Here is a 24056-nt window from a genome sequence, read left to right on the forward strand (position 1 = left end):
GCGTTTCAACACGGGTGCCGTACTCCTTAGTTCGGTAGATATTTAGGTAGGTCTTGCATCCACCAGTATGACTGTTAAGCCATGTACATGCATAGACTGGTACTGTTGTTGCTTGTCACAGCGGGGCTCTGATTCTGGTCCCAAAATCTATCCGTGTCTTAAGAAGACCATAGGATTAAGTCTCCACGACAGGTACCTACGTAAAAACCCAAGGACTTAACTGTTCCAACAGCCGGGCAGCATTATAGGCACTAAAGAGCAAAGACATATTAATCCAGTTGGTGTAAAGCTGTCATCAGGTGCTGCTGAAACTTGGCTGGGTGAACGAAACATTCCTGATGTGGGTGCCAGGCACTCAAACATCGCTGGTAATAAGAAGTCTAGCAGAACAGTTTTTGCCATCCGGCCGTCAACTGTCAAGTCAGCTCTGAGAGGGAAATTGCAAGGATTTACACACCCAAATGGAGAAATCTGAACTTCTCCCGGCAGGAGAAAATCTTTGTACAGGAACCCGGGCTTGCCAGAGCGGCATTTTTGTTGTCCCTTATGAAGTGGGGCATGGGACACTGCTCCTTAAGTTACGACATGGAAAAAATGGTAGTGGAGGTCTCGGCCATATGCAGCCAATACGAGGAGGAAGAAGAGACGGCCCTGCACTTCGTATGCAGCCGCCCGGCCTACTTAGACCTCAGACGAAGATACCTTGGGAAGGTTTCTTCAACGAAGAGTTTGCGCATTCTCTGTCTCTGAAGAATGTTCTCAGATTGGTGAAAGCCTGTGAACGCCGTCGGGGAGAGGCCGATGAATAGGCGATCTCCGGTGATAGTACAATGGGCCTAGCAAAGGTGTGAGTGCTGGGAGCCACGGTTCCCCCTATAAACTAAACTAACGAACTACCTCAAACCCTCCTCCTTTATCTTGGACTTGGGACCAACATTCTATATATATGACATGATGGAGTTGTGGAAAGGCCACCCATTAAAGACATAACCATTGAGATCCCCCGCAATGAGCATGTCAAACAGTTGCTACAAGACGGATTGTCCGGATAGTTCTCCATCCTCTCGAGGAGCATTTGAATGTTAGGGGACAGAAATAGATTTGTCTGGGGTCTCAGGTTTTTACTACTTTATTGGCATTTTGATACTGTCTTCCAGTCGGAAACCTTCTCTGGACGAGTAGTGATCTCTACCTTTTGCAGGAGCAGATAGGGATGAAATCCTAAAGGAAACTATTCAAATGTGTTTTACGGTAGGTCGGCCAGTCTTTCCGGACAATATATGATTTTTTGCCAGCTTCACTTCCATTTTCAGACCGTAATCCAATTCCCAACAAAACCTAGATTCACATGGTTGTGCTCCCACGAGGGAAAGCCACTTTTTAATCTTAATCATTTATTTCAGTTAGCTTACGTTGTTTTCAAGTCTTTCACCAAAGTATGCAAGCCTGCAGGATTTCTGCATTTTCCTTTCATCCTTTCGAAATTCCATTTCGACACATTCCTCTTAAACCATGTGAGCTTCCAACACAATGTGGAATCCAACAACTCGAGCGAGACTAATTTTCGGATGCCAAGTCCTTTTTTTTGTGAAAATCTAATTTTCCAGCCGAGTAAAGTGTTTGCATTAAATAAGCTGGTTGAGGAGACATTTTCTCGGAGAGCGGCAAAGCCCAAGAACAACTTTCCTTGCATAAATACGTGTCTACATCCGGTCCCTTATCGTCCTCGCAGGATGCTCGGCTGCCAGTAAGGCGCTACATGCGATTCACTTGCAGGCGAACACTTCAATTGTTATAAGTGCACAAATAAGGCTACAACCGCCTCTGGAGATCTATTTCCATTTTAATTCAACTACGTACTGCTCCTCCGACAAGTTTTAACTTCTTTGACTCCACGAAGGAGCGTGCTGGCTTCTGGCAACGAAATGTACATTTGTTTTGGATCCGCGAGCTCCCGCTGCTCCTTGGTTGCATACCAAAGTCAGATGCTGTCTCATTGCTGGGGTGAACTTCACCAGACACAATTTTTAGTGTCATCTTTAGTATTTCCGTCGTACATCTCGAGTCCTGGCTAGAATCCTTTTCTGCCTGCAACAAAGTTGCATGGACAATAGTTATCAGTAAGTCGTCACGTTTTTGATTAAAAGGTTGGATAGGGACGCGACTCGAGACGGTAAGATAACGAGATTGGGAATACCTTCAATAAGAATCGAGTCAGCTACTTCAAACCAAAGGGGGGGGGGGTGAAATCCTTTTTACTTGGGTATGGGACTGACGCCCACCCTGATCCAAACCACGGAGACAGTGGAGCGCACGGAAGTAACAACGTGTTGAATTTTCAAACAAACCTTCCCCGACAATGCAGTCTTCCAGGGAGTGCCTACAAATTTGAATGCAGCAAGGATAACAAAGGAGCAAAGTACCATTGTGCGCTGCACTCTTCAATGATTTCGTCTTCGTTCAGGTTCACAGACAACAGTGAAAATATTTTAGGGCATTACAAAGTTTATGAAAAGAGCTTACCCTTCTATTGCCGAATTATATTTTATTATCCTTGCGAACAGTCGTTAACATGCTCCTGGAATTCCGTTGCGGATGCCGTGGTTATCCTTGTGCCATTCCGAATCAGCAATACAATCCAGGCAACTGTGAAACATGTCGAAACTGCTTTTCATTGTTGGTACTATCGTGGTAGCAACAAGACGACGGAACTGGTTGGAACAAAAGGAATCGTCTGGGAACTGTGTATTCATACGGCACATCTCGGAGAGGACTACCCCGTACAGTGTTGATAATTGCCAAGGAGCGCTAATTAATGAGCATTTTACGTGATGCAGCACATATGGTTGCGAGTACAGTACACGGAATTCGCAAAAGGTGTAGTCATACGACGGAGAAGTCCCCTGGCTCGTCGAACCCTGGTTGACGCAAGAGTACTCCAGAGCACGTCCTTTGTTAACGTTCCTTCAGATTTCAGGCTCGCCGTACACATAAATACAGATATAAATACAAAATGATTTACTATTGTTCCTGGGAGAATAGGAAGACCATGTACGTATGTGTGTTCAAGATAAAGTGTTGCTTCTGTTTCTTCCGTTGCTTGTCAATGAACTTGAGACGTGATATTCATTAATTTTCACGGCTTTCCTCCTTATCGTTTTATGAGATTTTCACTAAGACGTTTATATGGATATGTAGGCTTTAATTTGTTGACGTTGGGGGGATATTTTATGAGTGTAATGTAATGAAAGACTGTGCAGCCATTAAGGAAAAATGGATGACTTCTACGATCCCGGATTCTTCAAATCCTTAATTTTTAAAGGCGTCACCTCTGCTGATAGCTCTCGATATATGTATATCTACACCCTCTACACCCACTGTGAAAGACAAAACTTTATGAAAATTATCTGTCTTTTCTTCTGGTGTTCAAAATATCCAAAAAAACGCCGGTGCATACGCTACCAGCGTGTGGTATTTTTCAAACTAAAACAGCTCCCAAACTCCTGTCCTCTTCCCGCGGAAACATAGCAAAAAACGTCATTACATCTCTCTTCGCCCAGCGACTGCATTGGCCACCACCCTTTTTCTGCATCTTTCATCCTAAATTGAATCTGCCTCACCATGTGGTCGCTCAATTGCATTTTAGTTCTCCTGGCAAGCAAGCATTTGCTTAATTTGGTTTTCTAGTTCTACCATCCTTTCCAATATCCAACCTCTTCCTTTGCTCTGAGAATCTTGAACTATCAAAAAAACATATTCCGAAGCCTCCAGGTATAGCGGGAATAGGTGGGCTACCAGTGTAAACCTACACACATATGTATCCGGTAGATTATAGTTGATTTTTTCCTGACGAGTTTATGCCCAGATTTTCTTGCCTGTGGAATCCGTTTGAGGATTTTTCAACCTCTTTTGGCCCATTCGAACGTTGTTGGCACCTGCTCAACGATTTGACGTTTTTCACGTGCAAATCAGAGGAAGAATCAGGCTCATCATGGATCATTTTTTTTGGGAATTGCATGTGATGTGTGGAGCACTTCCTTAAAAAGGGGGTTCGTAGAGCCACTCAAGCCTTGGGCGCACCCAATCTTTATGATCCTTGAGAGAGCCATGCTGTAATTGGATGCATTAATGCAGATATGTCACATATTTTTTTTTTTTTGAATACACGGAGGTGTGAAAAGAAAACGCATCCATTTCAGCTCTGCCGTGCGAACGTCAAAACTAGCATGGATGTAGTGTGGGATTCGCACCCACTAGAAAAGCACTCCCCCCCTCCCCTCTCCTGCCCTTGCCCCATGGGGCCACCATCTAGGCATTACTTCACGGGGCAGGCCTGCCTTCCGTAGACCTTCATGTTTCCAACTCTGCAGTCCTCCGCTGCTTTGCTACCTTCACAGCTCCATTCGGTCTTTAGGGTACAGCCTCTCCATTTCTCTGCACTCTTTTTCCGCGTGCTTCCCTCAGGAGTTGGATTTGTATTCGCACAATTGTGTGGATGACCGAAGTCCTGTTTGCCTCCGACCTGAGCATTTCCCGGATTAAGTTTTGGGAGCTCACGCCGACTCCCAGGGCCCCGCTCAGGTTTCTTCTCTCCTTCCGGAATCTCGGGCACTCAAACAGCACATGCTCCGGGTCCTCTGGGGTCCCACGGCATCTCAAACAGTTCGAGGAATCATCCACGCCGATACGATGCAGATACGTTCGGAAGCAACCACCGCGTTAAGTGAGAAACTGCGTGAAGTGATAGTTCACCTCCCCGTGTCGTCGGTCATACCATTCCCTAATTTCCCAACCCTTCGACGACTCGTCCCACCGTCGTTGCCAGAGTCTATGCGATTCCTCCCCTGCCGTTCGCCGGTGATCTGCTTCCGTTCCTGATGAATCCGCCATCTCTCTCATTAATAGGTCAATAGAGATTATCTCTGCGGTTACAAACACCGCATCATCCGAACTAGTTCGAAATACGCTGCTTACCCTCAGCGCAATCAGTCGATAGGCAGAATTAATTTTCCTCCAGTTCTATACGTTGTCCAAAGCCTCCGCCCACACAGGCGATGCGTACAATAATATGGACCGCACGACCCCAGCTATCAGCAGCCTGCTACACTGTTTCGGCCCACCTACGTTCGATATTACCCTGGCAAGTGCCGTGGAGACCTTTGCAGCTTTTTCACAGGCGCACGATATATGCCCTTTGAAACTCAGCCCGGAATCCAGAGTCACGCCAAGGTATTTGATGGTCGGCTTTGAGACGATCATATGGCTTCCAACCCGCAGATTGATTGTATTTCTTTTCCGGCAATTTGTAATGATGATTGCTTCCGTCTTTTACTCCGCCAGGCTCAGTCCGGCCCTCTCAAGCCAGGACCTTACAGCCTTGACCGACTCGGTGGCATAAACCTCCACATCCTCCGGGAGTTTTGCAACGATTACTATGGCCAGGTCATCCCGTACTAGGGTCTTGATTCACTTAGCCAAGTAACCAGGCGCATTAATTTTGGCCAATGAATCTTTAATGCAGTCCCAGTTGGCGTCCCCACGGCACAGCACTTGGCTGAAGGCATTGCCTCTCGAGCCAAGTCCACCACTCTTCCCTCTGCGCCAATAGTAGAGCGAGCTTTCTGGAACACATACTGTTCATCCGCAAGACCATTCTCGTCGTCCACGATTGGGAGCGCTCGAACATAGTTCCCAACAAACAGATAGGTCGATAGGATGCTGGGTCCCCCTGTGACTTGCCGAGTTTGGGCAACAACTTTTCCATTGTAGATGAAATACGCCTTAGCCTTCCGCTATGTACGCCTCGAAGGTATTTATGAACCAATCAGATCTGGTCCCCACCGTCAGCTTCAGCGCTTCATTAGGGCCGAGGACCTATCGAGCCTAGCTTTTGTTGCCTTAAACATGCATCTGGTGGTACATTTAGGCGCTGAACCTCTATATTTACGATGGTACCAGTAAATCGTCGAGGCCAATGAGGGTCCCGGCGTGCGACTACCCGAAGGCCCATTTCGGGAAGCAGACCTCGACCGTGACTGCGATCGAGATCTACTTCCTGAATGCAAAGTCCCTACCGTCGCTGGCAGCTTCAGAGCCGACCTTATCCCTACCCAACATGATTCGTATCCTATAAATCAATATGCGCCGGAGTGCAAGCGCAGGTTGCTGCGGAGGCCGAAGCTGATTTAGTACTCATCAGTGAGCAGTACCGAAACAAGGACCCAGTTTCGTGACATATCAGATGCCGCTGCCATATGGGAACGGGACGACACCCTCCTTAGGGTTCTTACTCAAGATCGACGGGACGGCTTTGTCTGCATTCGGTGTTCATGGATAACATTTGCAGTGTCTATTACACGCCGAATAAGACGATGCCGGACTTTCGACGCAGGCTTGACGTTTTGGAGGACCCTACCTTAGACGCCACCCCGGTGCACTTACTGTGTATGGTATTTCAAAACCAGCCAGACTTACTGCTCGGCGCATTCAACGCTTGCCTGAAATAGGGCATTTTCCCTGCTCGTTGGAAGGTGGCGAGGTTTGTGGTGATCAGCAAAGGAAAAGGCGATCCAGAGTTGCCGTCTTCATACCGCCCACTTTGTATGCTCGGCATTGCTGGAAAAGTGCTGGAAAAGCTCATCAGCAGTAGATTCGCTGAAGCGATACGCGCTGCCGGAGACTTATCTCCACGACAGTATGGTTTAAAAGCAGGAAGATCTAAAGTTGATGCTGTCATGCAAGTCGTGGATGTCGTTCGTCGACCGGAGGCACATAGCCGCCGAACTCAACGGATGATGCTCCTCGTAAAATGGAAAGATATTCTAGAAACAATACTTTCCACGAGCCGAACTATCAGGTTGTCCACAAAGTTTTCGCACAAATCAAAGACAGAATTCAGCAGATAAGTTTATAAAAACCTTTAATTATTTAATCTAATATATAATTGCCTCCATTAGATACGACTTCCCTCCATCTATCGGGCAACTTCAAAATCCCCCCTCTATAAAACTCTTCCCCCTTCCCCTCAAAGTACGTGCGAAGTGCACTTTGGAGGTCAGCTTCAGAAGTCATTTTTTTACCATCCAGAAAATGTTGGAGGGACCTGAACAAATGGTAATCAGAAGGAGCAAGGTCGGGACTATACGCAGGATGACTCAAAACTTCCCAGCCAAGCTCACTCAATTTTCGCTGAGTAGTTAAAGATGTATGCGGCCGGGCGTTATCATGATGAAAGACAATATTTCGCCTGTTGACCAATGCTGGTCGTTTCGAACGTAGCTGGGTGTTTAATCTGTCGAGCTGCTCGCAGTACTTATCGGCGGTAATGGTCTCGTTTGGTCCCAAAAGCTCGTAGTGTATGGGGCCACGAACGTCCCACCATATACTGAGCATTCGCTTCTGCTGATGAATAGACGGCTTTGCTACCGATGGACCCGGTTGATCTCGATGAGTGTAGGCTCGTTTCTTCGCTACGTTTTCGTACACAATCCATTTCTCATCGCCAGTTACCAATCGATTCAAAAAAGGGTCGTTTTCGTTCCGTAAAAGGTTAGCGGAGCAAATTCTCACTCTATCGGCCAGATTTCGCTCAGTCAGTTCGTGCGGTACCCACTTTGTGCTCTTCAAAACATATCCAAGACGCGTAATGGCTACTGCTACTCCTGATTTTGATACACCGAGATCCTCTGCAAGCACACGTGTCGAAAGAAAAGGATTCGCTTCCAGTTTGTTGCGCAGGATATCGTCGTCAATCGTATAGGGTCTTCCTGAGCGAGGTTCATCTTCAAGTGTCAGGTCTCCGCTGTAGAATTTTTCGAACCAATCGTAAACTGTCCTGCGCTTTACCTTTCCTTCACCGAATACCTTCGACAAATTTTCAATCGCCTTCGGCACCTTCGTCCCCATTTGAAACTCGTACAAAATGCAATGACGAAAATGTACTTTGTCGAATTCCATGTTTATCCTTGAATATCCTTCACAACACTGATCCTTCAAGGATAATTTACCATGCATTTTATAGTTAGGACTCTGACCTTTCCATTGGAATATCACATGTTGTACCTGCTGTTTTGGTTTGTCTGCTAATTGCTTTTTAATTGTCACATTAATATTTGTGCGAAAACTTTGTGGACAACCTGATATCTCTTTCGGATATTCAGGGACTATCTGAGAAACCACTCTCTGCTCTATGAAACGCTAGAGGGTCAGAGGAGAATGGAGGTCACGTCGGAGGTAGCACTGGGATCCATCCTAGTGCCGGACATCTGGGTCGCTACCTATGATAGTTTACTTAAACCCAGCATGCCAAAAGAGTCGCACCTGGTAGGTTATGCAGATAATATTGCGGCGCTTTTTGCTAGACGCGCTGTCGAACAGACACAAAGCAGGTTCGGGATATTGATGCGACGGGTAAGCGGATGGATGACACCTTATGGTTTCAACTTTCCACTGAAAAAAAAAATGGAAGTAGTCATCCTGACTTATAAGAGAATAAATATACCCCCACCCCCTCCCTAACCTCAAGCTGCCTCTTTACTAAAAGATGAGTTTTTTTGAATAAATCAAAGCAGCAATGAACAAGGCTGCGGCTGAAGTTTCGGTGTTAAGAAGGCTAATGGCAAATATTGGGGGTCCTACGTCTAGCAGGCGACGTCTCCTGATGAGTTCAACGCAGTCTGTCCTGCTCTACGGGGCAGAGGTATGGGCTGACGTTCTTGCCAAGGAGGTATATCGTAAGCGTCTCGCGCAAGTATAGAGACGGTGAGCTTCGCGGGTGGCGTCTGCGTACCACTCTGTCTCTCCACCGGCCGTGATGGTATAGCGGGAGTGAGCCCCGTTGCCCTTCTTGCTAAGGAGCGTCAAACCATATACAAGCTCAAGGGAGAAGAGCCAAGGGTGGTTGTTGCTCGTGAAGAACGGTAACGCATCCTAAGCGAATGGCAACTCTCTTGGCAAAATGAAGTTAGAGGCAGATAGATACTGCAGTCTACAGAAGGATAGGCCTAAAGATGCGCTTTGTCTTTAAGGCAGTCCCCTCTATCGCAGACGATGAAGGCCGAAAGAGAGAAATAGATGGCAAAAACGTTGGAAATGCTCGAGAAAGAGTTTCCGGATACCAGGGTTGACTCCCGCCATCAAGAAGTGATCTAAGAGACGGCATGATTTAAACTGAAGGCCTCATCAGATTGTCCAGAGCACCCAAACTATGCGTTCTTCCACTATTGAAGATTCGTGAAAGAAAGAAGGAGCCTAGAGGAAGTTAGTTAGTTCAGTTTAGTGAGGGGAGGCACAACTCCAAGCGTTCCAACTTAGAGGAAACTTTGGGAGAGGAATTGATACTTGAAAATCCTGTGCGGAGAATGCTTACATGTCAGAAATATGCGACCAACTTATTTTACGCTTAAAACTAGAGAAGGAAATGGAGTCAAAGGACCCAAGCTGTAGGGCGTTGTAGGACCGGCATAGCCTCGGGATCGAAGGGTGGAAATAAATCTCGAGTTCCGCGAAGGGTACATCAAAAATGTCCGCACGACGTGTGTTATGAGACGAGGCGATACGATTGTCCATCAAACAATTGCAGAGTTTGAAAAGAGTCCATATATCAAGGAAGATACGGCCTTGCTGCAAGGAGGATAGATTGAGGGTGCGGAGACGTGACGGATAATCAACCCGTGAAAGGTTCTTTTTGTATTATAAAAGAGGGTCCGGATGAATTTGCATTGTACAACTTCAAGAGCGCGGCAGCCACGAATGCGGAAGGTGGACCAGACTACACAGCAATATTCAAGGATGTTTCTGAATAGGGAATAGAAGAGTGTTAAGGAGGGCTGAATTGAGGTAAAGTCGGAGGAGGAACGTAGTATAAAACCAGACATTTTGAAAGCTCTATTGATGATGTCAACGAAGTGGGAATTGAAACGAAGTTTGTCGTTGAATATTACACCCAGGTCTTTGAAGGAGGTCAGTAGTGAAAGGGCTTGTCCACTGAGAGAATAGGAAAAGGATGTTTGGGAGGGTTTAAGCGAATAGCAGATCCAGTGGCATTTGTTGACATTCAGTGTTAGCTTGTTGACCGAACACCAACGCACTAAATTATCAAGGTTGGACTGTAAGAGAGCACAGTCCAACGGAGACGAAACAGAGGCAATTTAAGGTCGTCTGCGTAAAGCAAATACGGGCAGATGAGGATGGAGGCGAGGTCATTGATAAAAAACAGGAAGAGTAACGGGCCAAGTATAGAGCCTTGGGGCACACTAGAGGAAGGAGAGAAGGAACGAGATGAGTAACCGTGAAAAGAAACTTTGGAGGAACGGTATGAGAGATAGGAGGAACGCCAGGAGATGACTGAGGGAGAGAAGAGAGAGGAGAATATTATGGTCAACGCTATCAAATGCTTTGGAGAAATCGGTATAAATAGCATATACCTCCTGTCGTGAATTCAAGCATTTAGCAACAAAGTTGGTAAAGACCAGAAGGTTTGAAGCCGTAGATCTATGTTTCACGAAACCATGCTGCTCATTGACAATGAGTTGACCGAATTGCGCTGTCAACCAATCGTTGACGTATCTTTCGAGGATTTTGGAGCAAGAGGAGAGAGAGAAATGGAGCCGTAGTTCACAGCAAGAGAATGGTCTCCGCTCTTGAGGATAGGAATGATAAGGGCCTCTCTCCAGAGACGTGGCAAGTACCATTCATCTAGATTTTTGTTGTAGACTATACTCAGGGGGAGGGAAATATGTTTTCTACAGTTAAGGAGGAAGAGGTTAGGAAGCCCATCGGGGCCAGGACGGACATTGGGGTCAAGATTACCAATGAGGAACTAAACCAAGGAAGGCGTAAGGAGAGGAATGGCCAGGGATTCGGAGGAGTCTGCAGTTATGAGAGGTGTAGAGGGTGGAGGGCTCCAGGGAGAAAACACTGAAAAGAAGTAGTTGCAGAGAAGCCCGCAGGATTTTTGGGGGAGTTGGCAGTGGAGTCAACCAAGCTGATAGAAAAAGGGAGAGATTGAGTGGGATTACGAGAATTGCGAGCGTGAGACCAAAAGGGTTTTAAGTTACCGCCAGCAAGGGCGTCGACGCTCAATAAGTACCTTTTACGCGCTTTTTTGACCATTAACTTCACAATAGAGCGTGTAGCCTTAAGGTGAGTAAGGTCTGCGTCATTCTTATAAGCCCGAAATTTCTTCCGCAGTGTATGTTTCAAGCGAATGTTAATAAGAATTTCGGTTGTGAACCAAGTTGGGTACGAACGTAGGCAGGGAGGGGAAGAAGGGACATAACAGATGTAAAAGGTGTTTAGAGTTTGATAACACGATGAGTCTCTAATATATGTACCCAGTTGAAAGACGCTAAAGCTGAGATCAGACCTTCATAATTGGCTTTGCGGAAGTTGAACTTAGTGGATTTACGTTTGGTTTTGGGTTTTGAACGAGGGAGCTCCGCTTCAAATTCCACCAGCGGTGTGGTGAGCGTCAGTTTTGACATACGGGGATGTGCAAGGAAATAAAGAGAGGTGGCGCACCGGGAGGTTGGAAAGGAAGAGATCGAGAGTGCGGCCCAAGGAGTTTTTGGTGGTATTGACATTCAGGGCAGGGCAAGTGTTCATAAAGGAAAGAAAGTGTAAGGGAGATGCCATTAAGCCTTACTGGAGGTCATCTGGCACCATCGGAACCATGTGCCCTCTGAGCGCATATGTTCAAGGAAAATTCCTAGAGGATGTGCCTTCGGCCCGTTTACTTGCGGTAGGCACCACTGTGGGAGTTTCATGGTGGTTGTGCAAATATCGCGGGCAGAGCTCCTCGTGGGCTCAAGCATGGAGTTGCGTTGTACAACTCGGGCGTCATATCCCTTAGTTGCAGCAAAGGTGTTAGATAGGCTTCGCAGTCACTGATGAATGACTTAGCCTGGACTCAGTGTAAACCAGGATCGTTGTGCCAGTCATGGTGGGACACTGGTTGTGGTACCCAAATCAAATCGTGTCCGAAGTTGATTGTGGGATTAGGCCTACACGACTGCCCCTCGGACACCACCTTGTCGTGGTGGGGGAGCCTGTAGTAGTTTACTACTACACTAAGGGTGTCCAAAAATATGAATATGGAAACGATGGATTTAAACTCTCCAAGTGGTAAGAAGTCACAGACTTCTAATCCACCCGCGACCATGAGCAATCATGTCGCGGCCGAGGCGCGGATTTTGGAGGCCTCACCACATTCATATTCGCCTACAGATCAATCTGTAGAAGGCATGCTTTCCGACTCAGTGGAAAGTTTGCACTTGGTGCCTACAGCGAAGTTAGCCAGAAAGGAAAGTACGGAAACTTTCAAATTGGGAGAAACTGGAAATCCGACAACGGCTGAATTCTGCCTGTCAGAACCTTCTCCTTCATCCTTACCAGGAAGAGCGGAAGAACGGGAAGCTGGTGACGTGGACGCTACTGGTTTAACGCCGGTGTGTGGAAATGGATCCAAGCGGCTCAGACACCGTGAACCTGGAAAGGCCCGAAGCCGATGGCAGAAGAGAGCACTGCGAAGGAAGATGAAGCACCTTGGGAATGAGGACATGGACGTGGCTGTACCACTAGGCGCGGTAACGCTCAAAGAAATCGGACACAAGGAAGCGGAATCTCCGGCGGAAGGTGGGGATAAACTGGAAACCCCGGTAAGATCCACACTGGACGCACCAGACTCTTCTGTCAGCGACAATAGACTAAGTTTATGTCGAAAAACATAAAGATTGGTCAAATCAACCTGCAGCATGCCAAAGCTCCCTCCTACCTGTTGGCAGCGAGAATGACAAAGCTGCAGGATTTCCCCTATATCTTTCTGGTGCAAGAACCGTGGGTTCGATTTAACAGAATCTGTGGCATTGGATCAGTAAAGGGGGCTAGGATCTTCTACGACGAAAGATCCATAAGACCGAGAGCTTGCGTCCTGATGTCAAGACGGTTAGAGGCAACTATGCTGAGACAATATTGTTCCCAGGACTTAGCTACGGTCATCATACAATACCAAATAAATGGCGAGAGGAAAAACATCATAGTTGCCTCCGCTTATTTACCCTATGATTCTTTGTATCCTCCACCGACGCAAGAACTTAGGGATCTGGTGGCGTATGCAGAATCAAGTGGTCTTGAACTCTTAATAGGTTGCGATGCGAATGCTCAACATATTTGTTGGGGCAGTAGCAAATGCAATCCAAGAGGAGAGAAGCTATTTGATTTCATCACTTCAGCTGGTCTTATGACTGCAAACGTAGGTTGCGCCGCTACGTTCGTGGGACCGAGAAGAAGCGAAGTAATTGACCTAACAATCTGTACCCCAAAATTGTTAGAGTTGATTACACACTGGCGAGTGCTATACGAGGTCTCACTGTCAGATCACCGATATATAGAATTCAATCTGACTATTGCGGGCGAACAGTCTGCAGTACAAAGACGGAACCCTAGGAAAACGGATTGGGCAAAGTTCAATGAACTTCTTGGCAATAAAGTACAGTTCCCTAGGCGACCAAGGACTCCTTTGGTGCTGGAAGATGAATTGAAAACTCTGAATTGCACACTTTTAGAGTGCTATGAAGAGGCTTGTCCTATTTCCCGAGGCCAAAGCGGTAAAACGGTTCCTTGGTGGAACCGAGAACTGCAAAAACTCAGGAAATCAACCAGGCGACTTCTAAATCGTGCTTGCAAAAGTAACAAGAACGAAGACTGGTTAAATTTCAGGAACTCACAACGTCAATATAAGAGGCTCGTGAGGTGCCCGAAACGAGACTCCTTTAGAGTGTACTGTGAGGAACTGGAAGGCGAAAGGGAGACTTCAAGGCTGTGCAGAGTCCTCAAAAGGGATGAGTCGGCCAAGTTGGATTCTCTTAGAAAACCCGACGGTACTTTCACGAGCTTCAGACTGGACTCAGTACAGACCCTCCTGGAAGTACACCACCCGGGAGAACGGGTGAGAGAAGTGGTAGGGGGAGAATTGACGGTTCTTGCAACCCCTTCAACACGCAAGTGTTGCAAGGGGAACTGGAACACTGCGAAAGCGGTTGTTACCCATGAAAAGGTGAGAGCTGCCATACTGTCCTTTGAACATTTCAAAACACCTGGCATGGATGGCATCTATCCGTCAATGCTAAAGGAGGTTATGGAGCATTTAGAGCGACCTCTAAGAAATATTTTTCGAGGATGTCTTGCTCTGGGCTACGTGCCTTCCTCTTGGCAACAGGTTAAGGTAGTCTTTATACCGAAACCTGGGAAAGATGACTATTCTAATCCAAAGAACTTCAGACAGATCAGCTTGACTTCGTTCTTGCTGAAAAGTTTGGAGAGACTTGTGAAGCGTCATATTTGTGGAAATGCACTTAGGCCACACCCACTTAGTGAAAACCAACATGCTTACCAACGTGGAAAGTCCTGTGAGTCTGCTCTTCATTCTTTGGTCACAAAGATAGAGGATGCAACTTTGAATGGTGAGTACGCGATGGGGGTGTTCGTGGACATTGAAGGGACTTTTGACTGTGCGCCTTTTCAAAAACTTTGTGATGCCGCCAGAGCGCATGGTGTTGATGATGCTTTAATTAAGTGGATCCATGCTATGCTAACGCAAAGATTGTTGTGCGCTGAGGTAGGGGTCGATCGCTATCTGACTACCGAAGCGACGAAGGGCTGCCCCCAAGGAGGTGTGCTTTCGCCGCTTCTGTGGAGTATGCTGATCGACTCACTGCTATGCGAACTGAAAAATTTGCCAATACACGCTCAAGCTTATGCTGATGACGAGGCTGTACTTGCTGTTGATCGGGATCTTGGAACGGTGTGTAGGAATATACAGCGTGCCGTTGATTTGATAGACAGCTGGTGCCTTAGACATGGTTTGTCAGTTAATCCAAATAAAACCACAATGGTTTTATTCACAAAAAGGAGAAAACTGGATGGACTTTGTCTCCCTGAGATGAGGGGTACTACCCTACAACTCTCCGAAGAAGTGAAATATCTGGGGGTCACTCTAGATAAAAAATTTCTTTGGAACAAACATGTAGAGGTAAAGATGAAACGAGCTCTCACAGCGTATGGGCCGTGCAGACGGACCTTTGCCTCGACATGGGGACTCAGGCCTCATGTGGTAATGTTGATATACGTTGCCATCATTAGGCCGATGTTCGTATATGCATCCGTAGTGTGATGGGTTAAGGTGAGACAAAAAGGTTTTCACCGTAAACTAGACGCACTGCAAAGAACTGTTTGTCTGTTATCACTGGTGCCATGAGCACGACATCCGGCGCAGCTCTGAATGCACTACTCAATTTGCAGCCCCTGGATATATTTATTCAAAGCACTGCAATGGGAGCAGCTCATAGGCTAATTCGATTAGATCTATGGGAAAACAACGGATGTGGGGGACACAGAGCATTGGATGAGTTACTGGGAGGAGTGAATCCAGTTCAGAGAATCGGAAGGCATATTCTCGTGTCCCCATACATCTGTTTGGTAGAAGATATGAAGTTACCCTGAAGGGTAGAGAGGACTGGGAAGACCCAGAGAAATGCGTGGCGGGATATACGGAAGTCTTCTATACCGATGGCTCAAAAACAGAAGAGGGTTCTGGAGCCGGAGTCTACCTCTCGAATAAAAACGAGAAGTGGGCTTTTCCTTTGGGACAATATGCAACGGTTTTTCAAGCCGAAGTTTATGCGATCCTAAGGGTGGCAAACTGGGTGATTGACGAGCGGTTGAAGGGCAGGCGAATCGCAATCTCCAGTGACAGTCAAGTTGCACTGAGGGCATTGAGCAGTCCTTTGATCACCTCGAAAATCGTTCAGGAATGCAGAAACCGTTTAAACTCTATGTCTAGATTCAATACGGTGGAACTACTCTGGGTACCTGGGCACTGTGGCGTAGAGGGAAATGAAATCTCGGACGCTTTAGCGAAAGAGGGGTCAATCTCCCCTATGCCGGGACCGGAGCCAGCAATTGGGGTATCAGTAGCATTGGCTAAATCTGTTTTCAAAAACTGGGAACAAGTTTCCCATAACGACTGGTGGCAGTGCTTAAATGCTGCTCGACACACCAAACTTTTCCTGCCAGAAGCCAACATACGTACCGCAAAGTTTATCCTGTCGAAAAGCAGGAGGACTTGCAGGTGTATTGTGGGCATTCTGACAGGCATTTGCTACAATTCAGTGGACCAAATATTGGGTTGGATCAATTACTCCCACCTAGCTCCTTCCTCTGCTATTTAAACGGAAGAAGACAAATATATTTCTCCCAATTTTTTGTTTGTTTGCCATGAACTTCCATTTACGTAAATCTTGTACTTAACTTCAACTCGGTATACAAATCACCACACGACAGAACCTTATTTAATTATAATTAAACAGAAAGCAGCTCCCCATGCCCTCACCTTCTTGCTCTTGAAATTCGAGTTAATTACAAAACGAACGTTGAGGCATTGTTTGAGATTTCCAAGACATGCCTTCCTGCCTTGACATGATCCTTGCGGCAGATACTCTTCACAAGGTAGTACCTAAGATGACACTGCTACATACACTCACGTCACGCTTCACAGATGATTTTAGCAACGCAGCAGTAAATTGAATTGCTTTTAATCAAAGTAAGATTTGAGCAAACATACACAATCGGATGTGGAAGGAAGACACCCCCTGCACCTGGGGGTGGAGCTCGGGGGAGCTACATATCATATGCAAGTATTTATTTTTCTTATCAATCCACAGCAGAATTAACATCTATAAAAAGTAAATTTCCAGCGAATGTTCCCTGGTAGATCCTTCCAAATGTAATGAAATCGTTTGCCAGCTTCGTTCCCTTATCAGTATCCGGGGGAGGGGGTGAGATTGTAAGGTTTCCGTAACGGCAAATGTATGGATAATAGAATCAGCGCTTGTTCAACGGAAGGTAAAACCTTTCAAAACGTTTATTATTGAATGCATGAACTTTCCCGGATACGGGAGTAAGATTGCACGCCACTCACTGGATATTTCAAAAGCAATGCACCCTTTTTTCCCGGCCAACTCTCGCTTCAATTTCCGAACGTTAACAGACGCTCATGTAATTGAAAACTTGAAACTCAAATACTAGCTAAGAAATGAACTCTACTTTGGAATAGTTTGTCGGATCGCTTTTTGGAAAAAGAGGAGAATCCAACTAGCGAAATTCAACGGAATACGCCAGAACATCAAAAAGCATCATACTTCCTTGGGCGGCTCACCCCACCAAGCCAGGATGAGGGTGAAGGCTCTCTTCCGTTCTTTGCTAGGTGCTATTCGTGTATGGAATGGACTACATGCTCCGGAATCCCCAAATCAAAGAAACTACCATCTCAAACACACAAGACAGACGGGATCTTGATGTTTCTTCCGCTTCGTGCCGGTAGCTAGGACACGCTGATGAGGAGGGTTGTAAGGGGATAGTTGATAAGATAACAGTACCATTTTTAACTCCTCATCTCCATGAACGGTAAGAAGAGCACCAGAGGTGCACGCCATGGGGTAGAATACGCGGAAGGAAAAGTTTTATTTAGTGAAGTGCAGCAGAAGTTCTGGGGGAGGAAATAAGGAAGAAGCAGGATGTGCACCGGTCCGGGGACGGACAAGATGGAATAGAACAACCAGACATCACGTCTTCTCATAATTTAAAATCAGATAGTTTTGATGTGACGGCTTTCTGTAAAGTTGAACCTCGCAAAATGCATACGTCCACAGTTGATGGATGCAATGAGATATCCACCCCCATCCTGCCAGGGATATGCAGTTTTCATGGTCCATGGAAAAATTGGTATTGTTTCAAAAATAGAGAAATATCGAAAACGGGAGATGCTTTCTTTGTTGAAGATGGGATCGCATGAGATGAAATTTATTTCGAAGAACCGACAACAGTTGCAAAATATTGAAAATTTTACTTTGTATCCTTTTTGGGAACAGAATAATTGCATTCAGTGAGTGCACGGAAGTGCACCGACTACGAAGAAAAACAAATGGAATTGGAAACATTTCAGCAGCATCTTGGATGAGTTTTTTTAATTATATGTAAATTTCAGATACTTGTGTGAGGAAAGGAAGTTCTTGTTATCAGTTCAGGTCATAGACCGCTCCCTCTCAGGCTTTTCTTACTTAACACTTTGTTTCCGAAAACCAGTCCATCCGTAAATAGTGAAATTTCACTACTAAGATTCGGTATCTGAATTTTGAGGAACTCAACACTGCATTGCATGTGAATGACTCCCACATAAATTTGAATTTATTTTGGACTCCGGAGACTTCGTCTTCGCAAAAGTATAGATTGTGGAATAAATTACGAATATTATGATAATTCTACCAACATTGGAAGCAACGAAAGCACATATGTACTTATAGATATTCGCCAAGCTGAATAAACGTTGGAATATCGTTAACATTTCTGGTTTCTTTGACTTAGAGACGTTGCTTCGAATGTGCTTTACTGATGGAATGTATTTAAGGGGGTCGTCATATCAAATATTTAAGATGAATAGCACATAGAGTATGCACGCTGGGACCAGTGGCTTCCATGAAGTTTACATTTCAAAGTATCATATGAGCCACTGAAATAGTATCTTGGTCTGAAAAGTAAATTTAAAAAGAGAAACAAGTCGGGAAACCGGAAGCTAGACGCTTCAGGTATGAAAGGTTTTGTGAATTTCTTATATAAAGACATTTGAGTGTGCATTTGCCCATTAGTACCTAACATATATTATGTGAGAGTATCCACTTTCGGGTCCTACTGACATTCATAGTCTTCAATTTGCAAAAAAAAATAGTACTTTCGGCCCCCCCCCACTTCCTGCTTTTCCAGCAAGTGTCAAAACTAAGACTGGCATCGAAAAGTACTAATCAAGACCTTTCATTTGATACCCAACATGACTATATTTGGCTAAAAAAAATTTACACCCCCCTTTTGCATGTATGGGGACCCTCCGTCAATTCGATGTAAAAGGATGTAACTCACTGTATGGGTGAGCGTTCACAGTTCCCATCTTTCCATTAAATGAAGAAATGAATGCATGTGGCGGACAGAAAGACCAATTGCCAGATCTCTCATCAGGCGCGTCCCTTCGTGCTGATAAGGGAATGCTCGGCGGATGCGTATGAATTTGTACTTGCACGTATTCGAAGGTATGTGTACATGGGCATGTTAATGCGCTGGTCAGGTAGGTGGGAGAAAAGCGCCTACCCGAGGATAAAAATGGCTATGGGAAGGCTACCCAGAATAATGAACCAATATGGAAGAAAAGAAGGTGTATAAACTTAGGTGAAGGCGCTCGGAACCCCAGTACCGGCGGCTTTTGGGAGTGGGCAAGCATGCTCCCGGCCGTTGATATCCCTCGACTGCGGTGCGTCGGTGGTAAACAGCTTGGCCAACGTGGCATCTAATGCTACAAGCAGCTTAGACAACGAGGTGTTTAAATCGAGCATATCGCCCCCTAGCAGAAGGATGTGCCCAAGGGACAACGTTCGCCGTTAAAATCCGCAATGACACCAACCGTGTTCGAGCGTAAAGAGTTAGGGGAGGCTGCTTTGTATCGAGAGCCGGATTCGTTTAGGAGAAACTCAATGATTATGAGATCTCCCCCAATGTCAAAAGCGGAAAGGGACCTGGGCCCTAGGAATCCCGTTGACGCCAGAAAATGTGCGGAAAGAAGACTGGAGGCTTTGGAACAGAATTCCGTCCTGTCATTTTGCTTGGAACGAAAATTATTGAAACTTCCACTTCCCAAATAATGAACTTTCACGTAGAACATAGTATTTATCTTCTCTATTTCATTGAGCGGTGGTCAAAGGATAGTATAGGTCCCAGGGCGAAACGTGGATTGGTATCCAGGATGGAGCATAATACCTGAGAAACGCTTTCTGAACCAACACCAACAGCTCTACAACCCTATCTCCACCTCCACGTGGTGACCGCTGGAAGTCCAGAATCCCCTCTGACAATTAGGTGAGAGTTAACACTGAAGCCATCCACAACACAGTTCTCCGCAGCACCTATAAGGGGAAATGGATGCCGCAATAACCGAGATCCTGGAGATGAAGCATCAACAAATGATCTTCACAATCACCTGAAGAACGTAATCATAAATACGGCCAAAAAGATACTTGGCCCCAGGCGCAAAAATAGTCGGAACAGCTGGTTTGACGATGAATGTATGATGCAACGTACCAGTAACTAAGCAGGATGAATCCCTATACACATCGATGCTCATCCTGCCGAGACAAAGAGGGAAATCTGATTTCCGACAGAATGGGCATATTGGAACGATGGGTTGAGTACTTAGATGAGCTACTGACCATCCAGAACATCGGCGAGTTGGAGGTCCCGCCAACTGAAGACGGACAAATATTGCCACCACCAAGTATAGAAGAAACAGTCCGTACAATTCATCAGCTTAAAAATTACAGCCGAATTGATTAAATATGGAGGCGACCAATTACACCAAGTGCTTTATCAACTTGTGCTCAAGGTATGGGACAGCGAATCAATGCCTGACGACTGGCAAAGAGGCATTATCTGTCTCATACATGAAAAGGGATGTGTGATATACACAGTGCAGCAATTATAGAAGTATCACGTTGCTGAGTACCATAGCCCCATATGCTCAGAACATCGTTGGCCCATACCAAAGAGGCTTAACTCCAGGCAAAACAGAAGGAGATCAGATTTTCTCTCTGCGGCAAGCCATGGACAAACTATTGGAATATGGACATCAGTTGCTTCAGCTTTTTATCGACTTTAAAGACGCCTATGATAGCATAGCCAGGGTAAAACTGTACACGGCCATGAGAGAATTCAGTATCCCGACGAAATTGGTAAGGCTGACCCTGACCAATGTGCGAGGCCCGATAAAAGCAGCAGGATCCCTTTAGAGACCATTCAACATCAACAACGGTCTAAGACAAAGGGATGCCCTATCATGCGTCCTCTTCAACCTGGCGGTGGAGAAAGTGATTCGCGATGCCGATGTAAATGCGAGAGGCACCATCCTCTTAAAATCCACCCAACCACTGGCCTACGCTGACGATATCGACATCATAGGAAGAACAACCCGAGATGTACAGTCTACCTTCATCCAGATCAAGCAGGTGGCGCGAGATCTTGGGCTGCACATTAATGAAGGCAAGACGAAGTATATGGTGGCAACGTTAGCGCCAAAACCAAAGAGCGAAGAACAACGAATCGCAGACCCTGCCTAAGATGGAGCGATGGCGTAGGCCAGGACGCCAAACAGCTTTTGGAGATATCGAATTGGTGGACCTCGGCGCAAAACCGGGATGTCTGGAGTTCCTTATTAAGGCAGGCCTAGACCGGATACCGGTTGTTGCGCCGTTGATGATGATGATAATTCACTGGCTGGGCATATGTTCACAACAGGAATTATTCAAGATGATACGTGTCCGTCCTGTAATGACGAAACTGAATTCACGGAGCATTTCCTATGTGAATGCCCCGCCTATGGACGCATCAGTCATCAGATCTTTGGTGCCGATGTTCTCCTGTTGCAACGGGTAGCATCACATCCACTAACGAAAATCCTGGAATATTCCGTTAGATGGGGGTGGCGAGTGCAATTGGCCAATATGGTCTGAGTGCTGAGAAGCTATTGCTTCTCCCCTACCACATACACATACACATACGAAGCATCACATGATCTGCATCCTCCGGTATGCCACCGCACATAGGTCAATTCGGCGAATCATTTATACCTGTAGCTACCACCGTGTCCTGCGCGGAACTTAGTAATGTGATAGTTGATTTTTCCGTGTTTCTTCTCAAGTCATAGCCTAATGTTACGAATGAGCCTATGCGTCCACCCACCGTTCGAAGACTTGATCTGATAAGGTCAACCAAGCTTCTTTGCAGCCAGGACTTTACCGTTCTATACATATCCATCGTGTAGACCTCTACGGTTGGTGGTTGGTGAAAGAAGTAAAGTCCGTTCAATGGCTCCTTTGGGATGAGAACCTCAAGCGTTCCATTATACCTGACATTTCACAGTGGCGGACCTAGTACCGAGCCCTACGGTACCCTCGCTGTGAAAATGTACTCTTTGGTGACTTTATTCGCCCTGTAGCAAAGGGTTCTCTCTGAGAATTTCTCGACCAGATTCACCAGGCCCAGGAACACTTATGTCAGCCAATGCGTCTTTTACCCCGGTGCAGTTGTGACTCGCAAAGTTGCTATTTCGTTGCTCCACTAGTAGTTGGGTTGCCTACTGGGAAGTAGTCGTCATTGCCGGCATATTAACGTCGTTTTCTGCCGTCGTACTTCCGATGATTTGGTTGACTTTTCTGTGGCCATACCATTCAGGAATATACCGGACTTGAGCGCCGCTGAGAACGTGTCCCCTTCGAAAACTTTCGGCGTACATCCGGGCAATCCATCCGACCCTCTGTGAAAACTTTTTTTGGGGCTCGATTCGACTTTGATTTCCATGCAGATTGCCTGGTGGTCGCTGTGAATATAGTCCTTATTAGCTTGCCAAGAACTTTTCTGTTTAAAACAGCATTAATGTATGTCAGGTAGACTGGAGAGCCCAGCCCCCCACATCTGAAAGCATATGAGATCCCAACATTCTCGAGTACCACGTTTAGTTTCGCAAATACCGAATCGTTTAATGCAAGGAACGCTCGAAGCAGAATACCTTCACATTCGTTGTCTGGTTGCCCCATTAAACATTCGAGCAGAACACGTTCTCTCATATTCGTTGTCTGGCTGCTCCATTAAAAATTTCATGCATTAAAATTGCCTGCTATGTCCTTTCGTATCCAAAACCAGAGCGCTCAGCATCTGGTTATACTCGGCAAGTGTAGCGCTGTAAGGAGCACAGTAGCTGTATTCCCTCTAATGAATCCCTGCTCAGAATCCTCCTTTATTTTATGGAACCTCCTTAACTCAAATGTTACATCGATATCTTTTTCGCGGATGGTTTGAAGATGAGAGAATAAGTTCAACCTCATTTATGATTTCAACCTCATTTAAGATTTGCGCTTACGGCTCCTCTGTATTTCAGGCACCTGCTGTTACTTGCAATGTTCTATATAACCGAAGCCACTTTTCAGAGCTACCTGATCCCTAAAACGGCACATAACCCAACCTATTCTTACTCTCCCCGCCTCACTCCAGTTTCAGCACTGTTTTTACTAGCAGGCTAATGATCGCGATATGTGTCCCATCATAAGCATTTTTCCCACTATCTATTGAAGTCCAATGAGATCAAACTATTTTGCCGCACCTCTTCTTTCGACGTGGCCTCATCTATAACCCTGCAGATTATAGAGGTCTTCGGCCTGAAAACGATTACATTGGTTTCTTCTCCTGAGGACTTTCCAATTTGGCTCAAGAATTTGTTCGCGGCTACACGTCCTTGGATTTTATGAGCACCAACATAATGACTCCTTCCTAAATTGGTGTGTTCTGGATCCGCCTTCATTCTGCTGAGAATGTTCACCTCCTTTAGAGATGATAATAACCTAACGTCGTATCTACATCCTATCTCTCTTTTTCCGAGGTGCCACCTTTCTCCAGGCTTTCACATCATCCTCCATAAACTCGATCTCATCGAAATTTCGGCTGCATGGGTTAAGCCAGTAACTACAACGATCCTCCTCCCCCACGCTCCTTTTTAAGGTTTTGTGCGAAACACAACCTTATTAGAATCGGGTCGATGTCTGTCTGTCCGTCTGTCTATCTGTCTGTCTTTTTTATTTGAGGAGGTGGAAATCTTCAAAAGACACTGGTCCGGACACACCCGTGTGTAGGATTTTTGTCTACTAAAACCGCCCCCGACTCCCTCCCTGCCCCGCGGGACCACCATAAGGTATTGCATCACGGGGCGGAGTCAGTTCACTCTAGCTTAGTCCCCTTTCTTCTATACGCGGAGTACATGACCGCGCTTTTCTCCTCCCCTCTGCCTTTCGCAGTTTGTTTATGATAGTTGCAATCAGTGATGTGCTACCATTCTCGGTACCAGGCATTTGTTACCGCCAGAAGGTATCCTTCTTGGCATCAGATCGACCTGTCTGTGGTGCGTACGCGGTAAAGCT

Source organism: Hermetia illucens, chromosome 4 (assembly GCF_905115235.1).
Source record: "Hermetia illucens chromosome 4, iHerIll2.2.curated.20191125, whole genome shotgun sequence".
NCBI classification, from domain to species: Eukaryota; Metazoa; Arthropoda; class Insecta; order Diptera; family Stratiomyidae; genus Hermetia; species Hermetia illucens.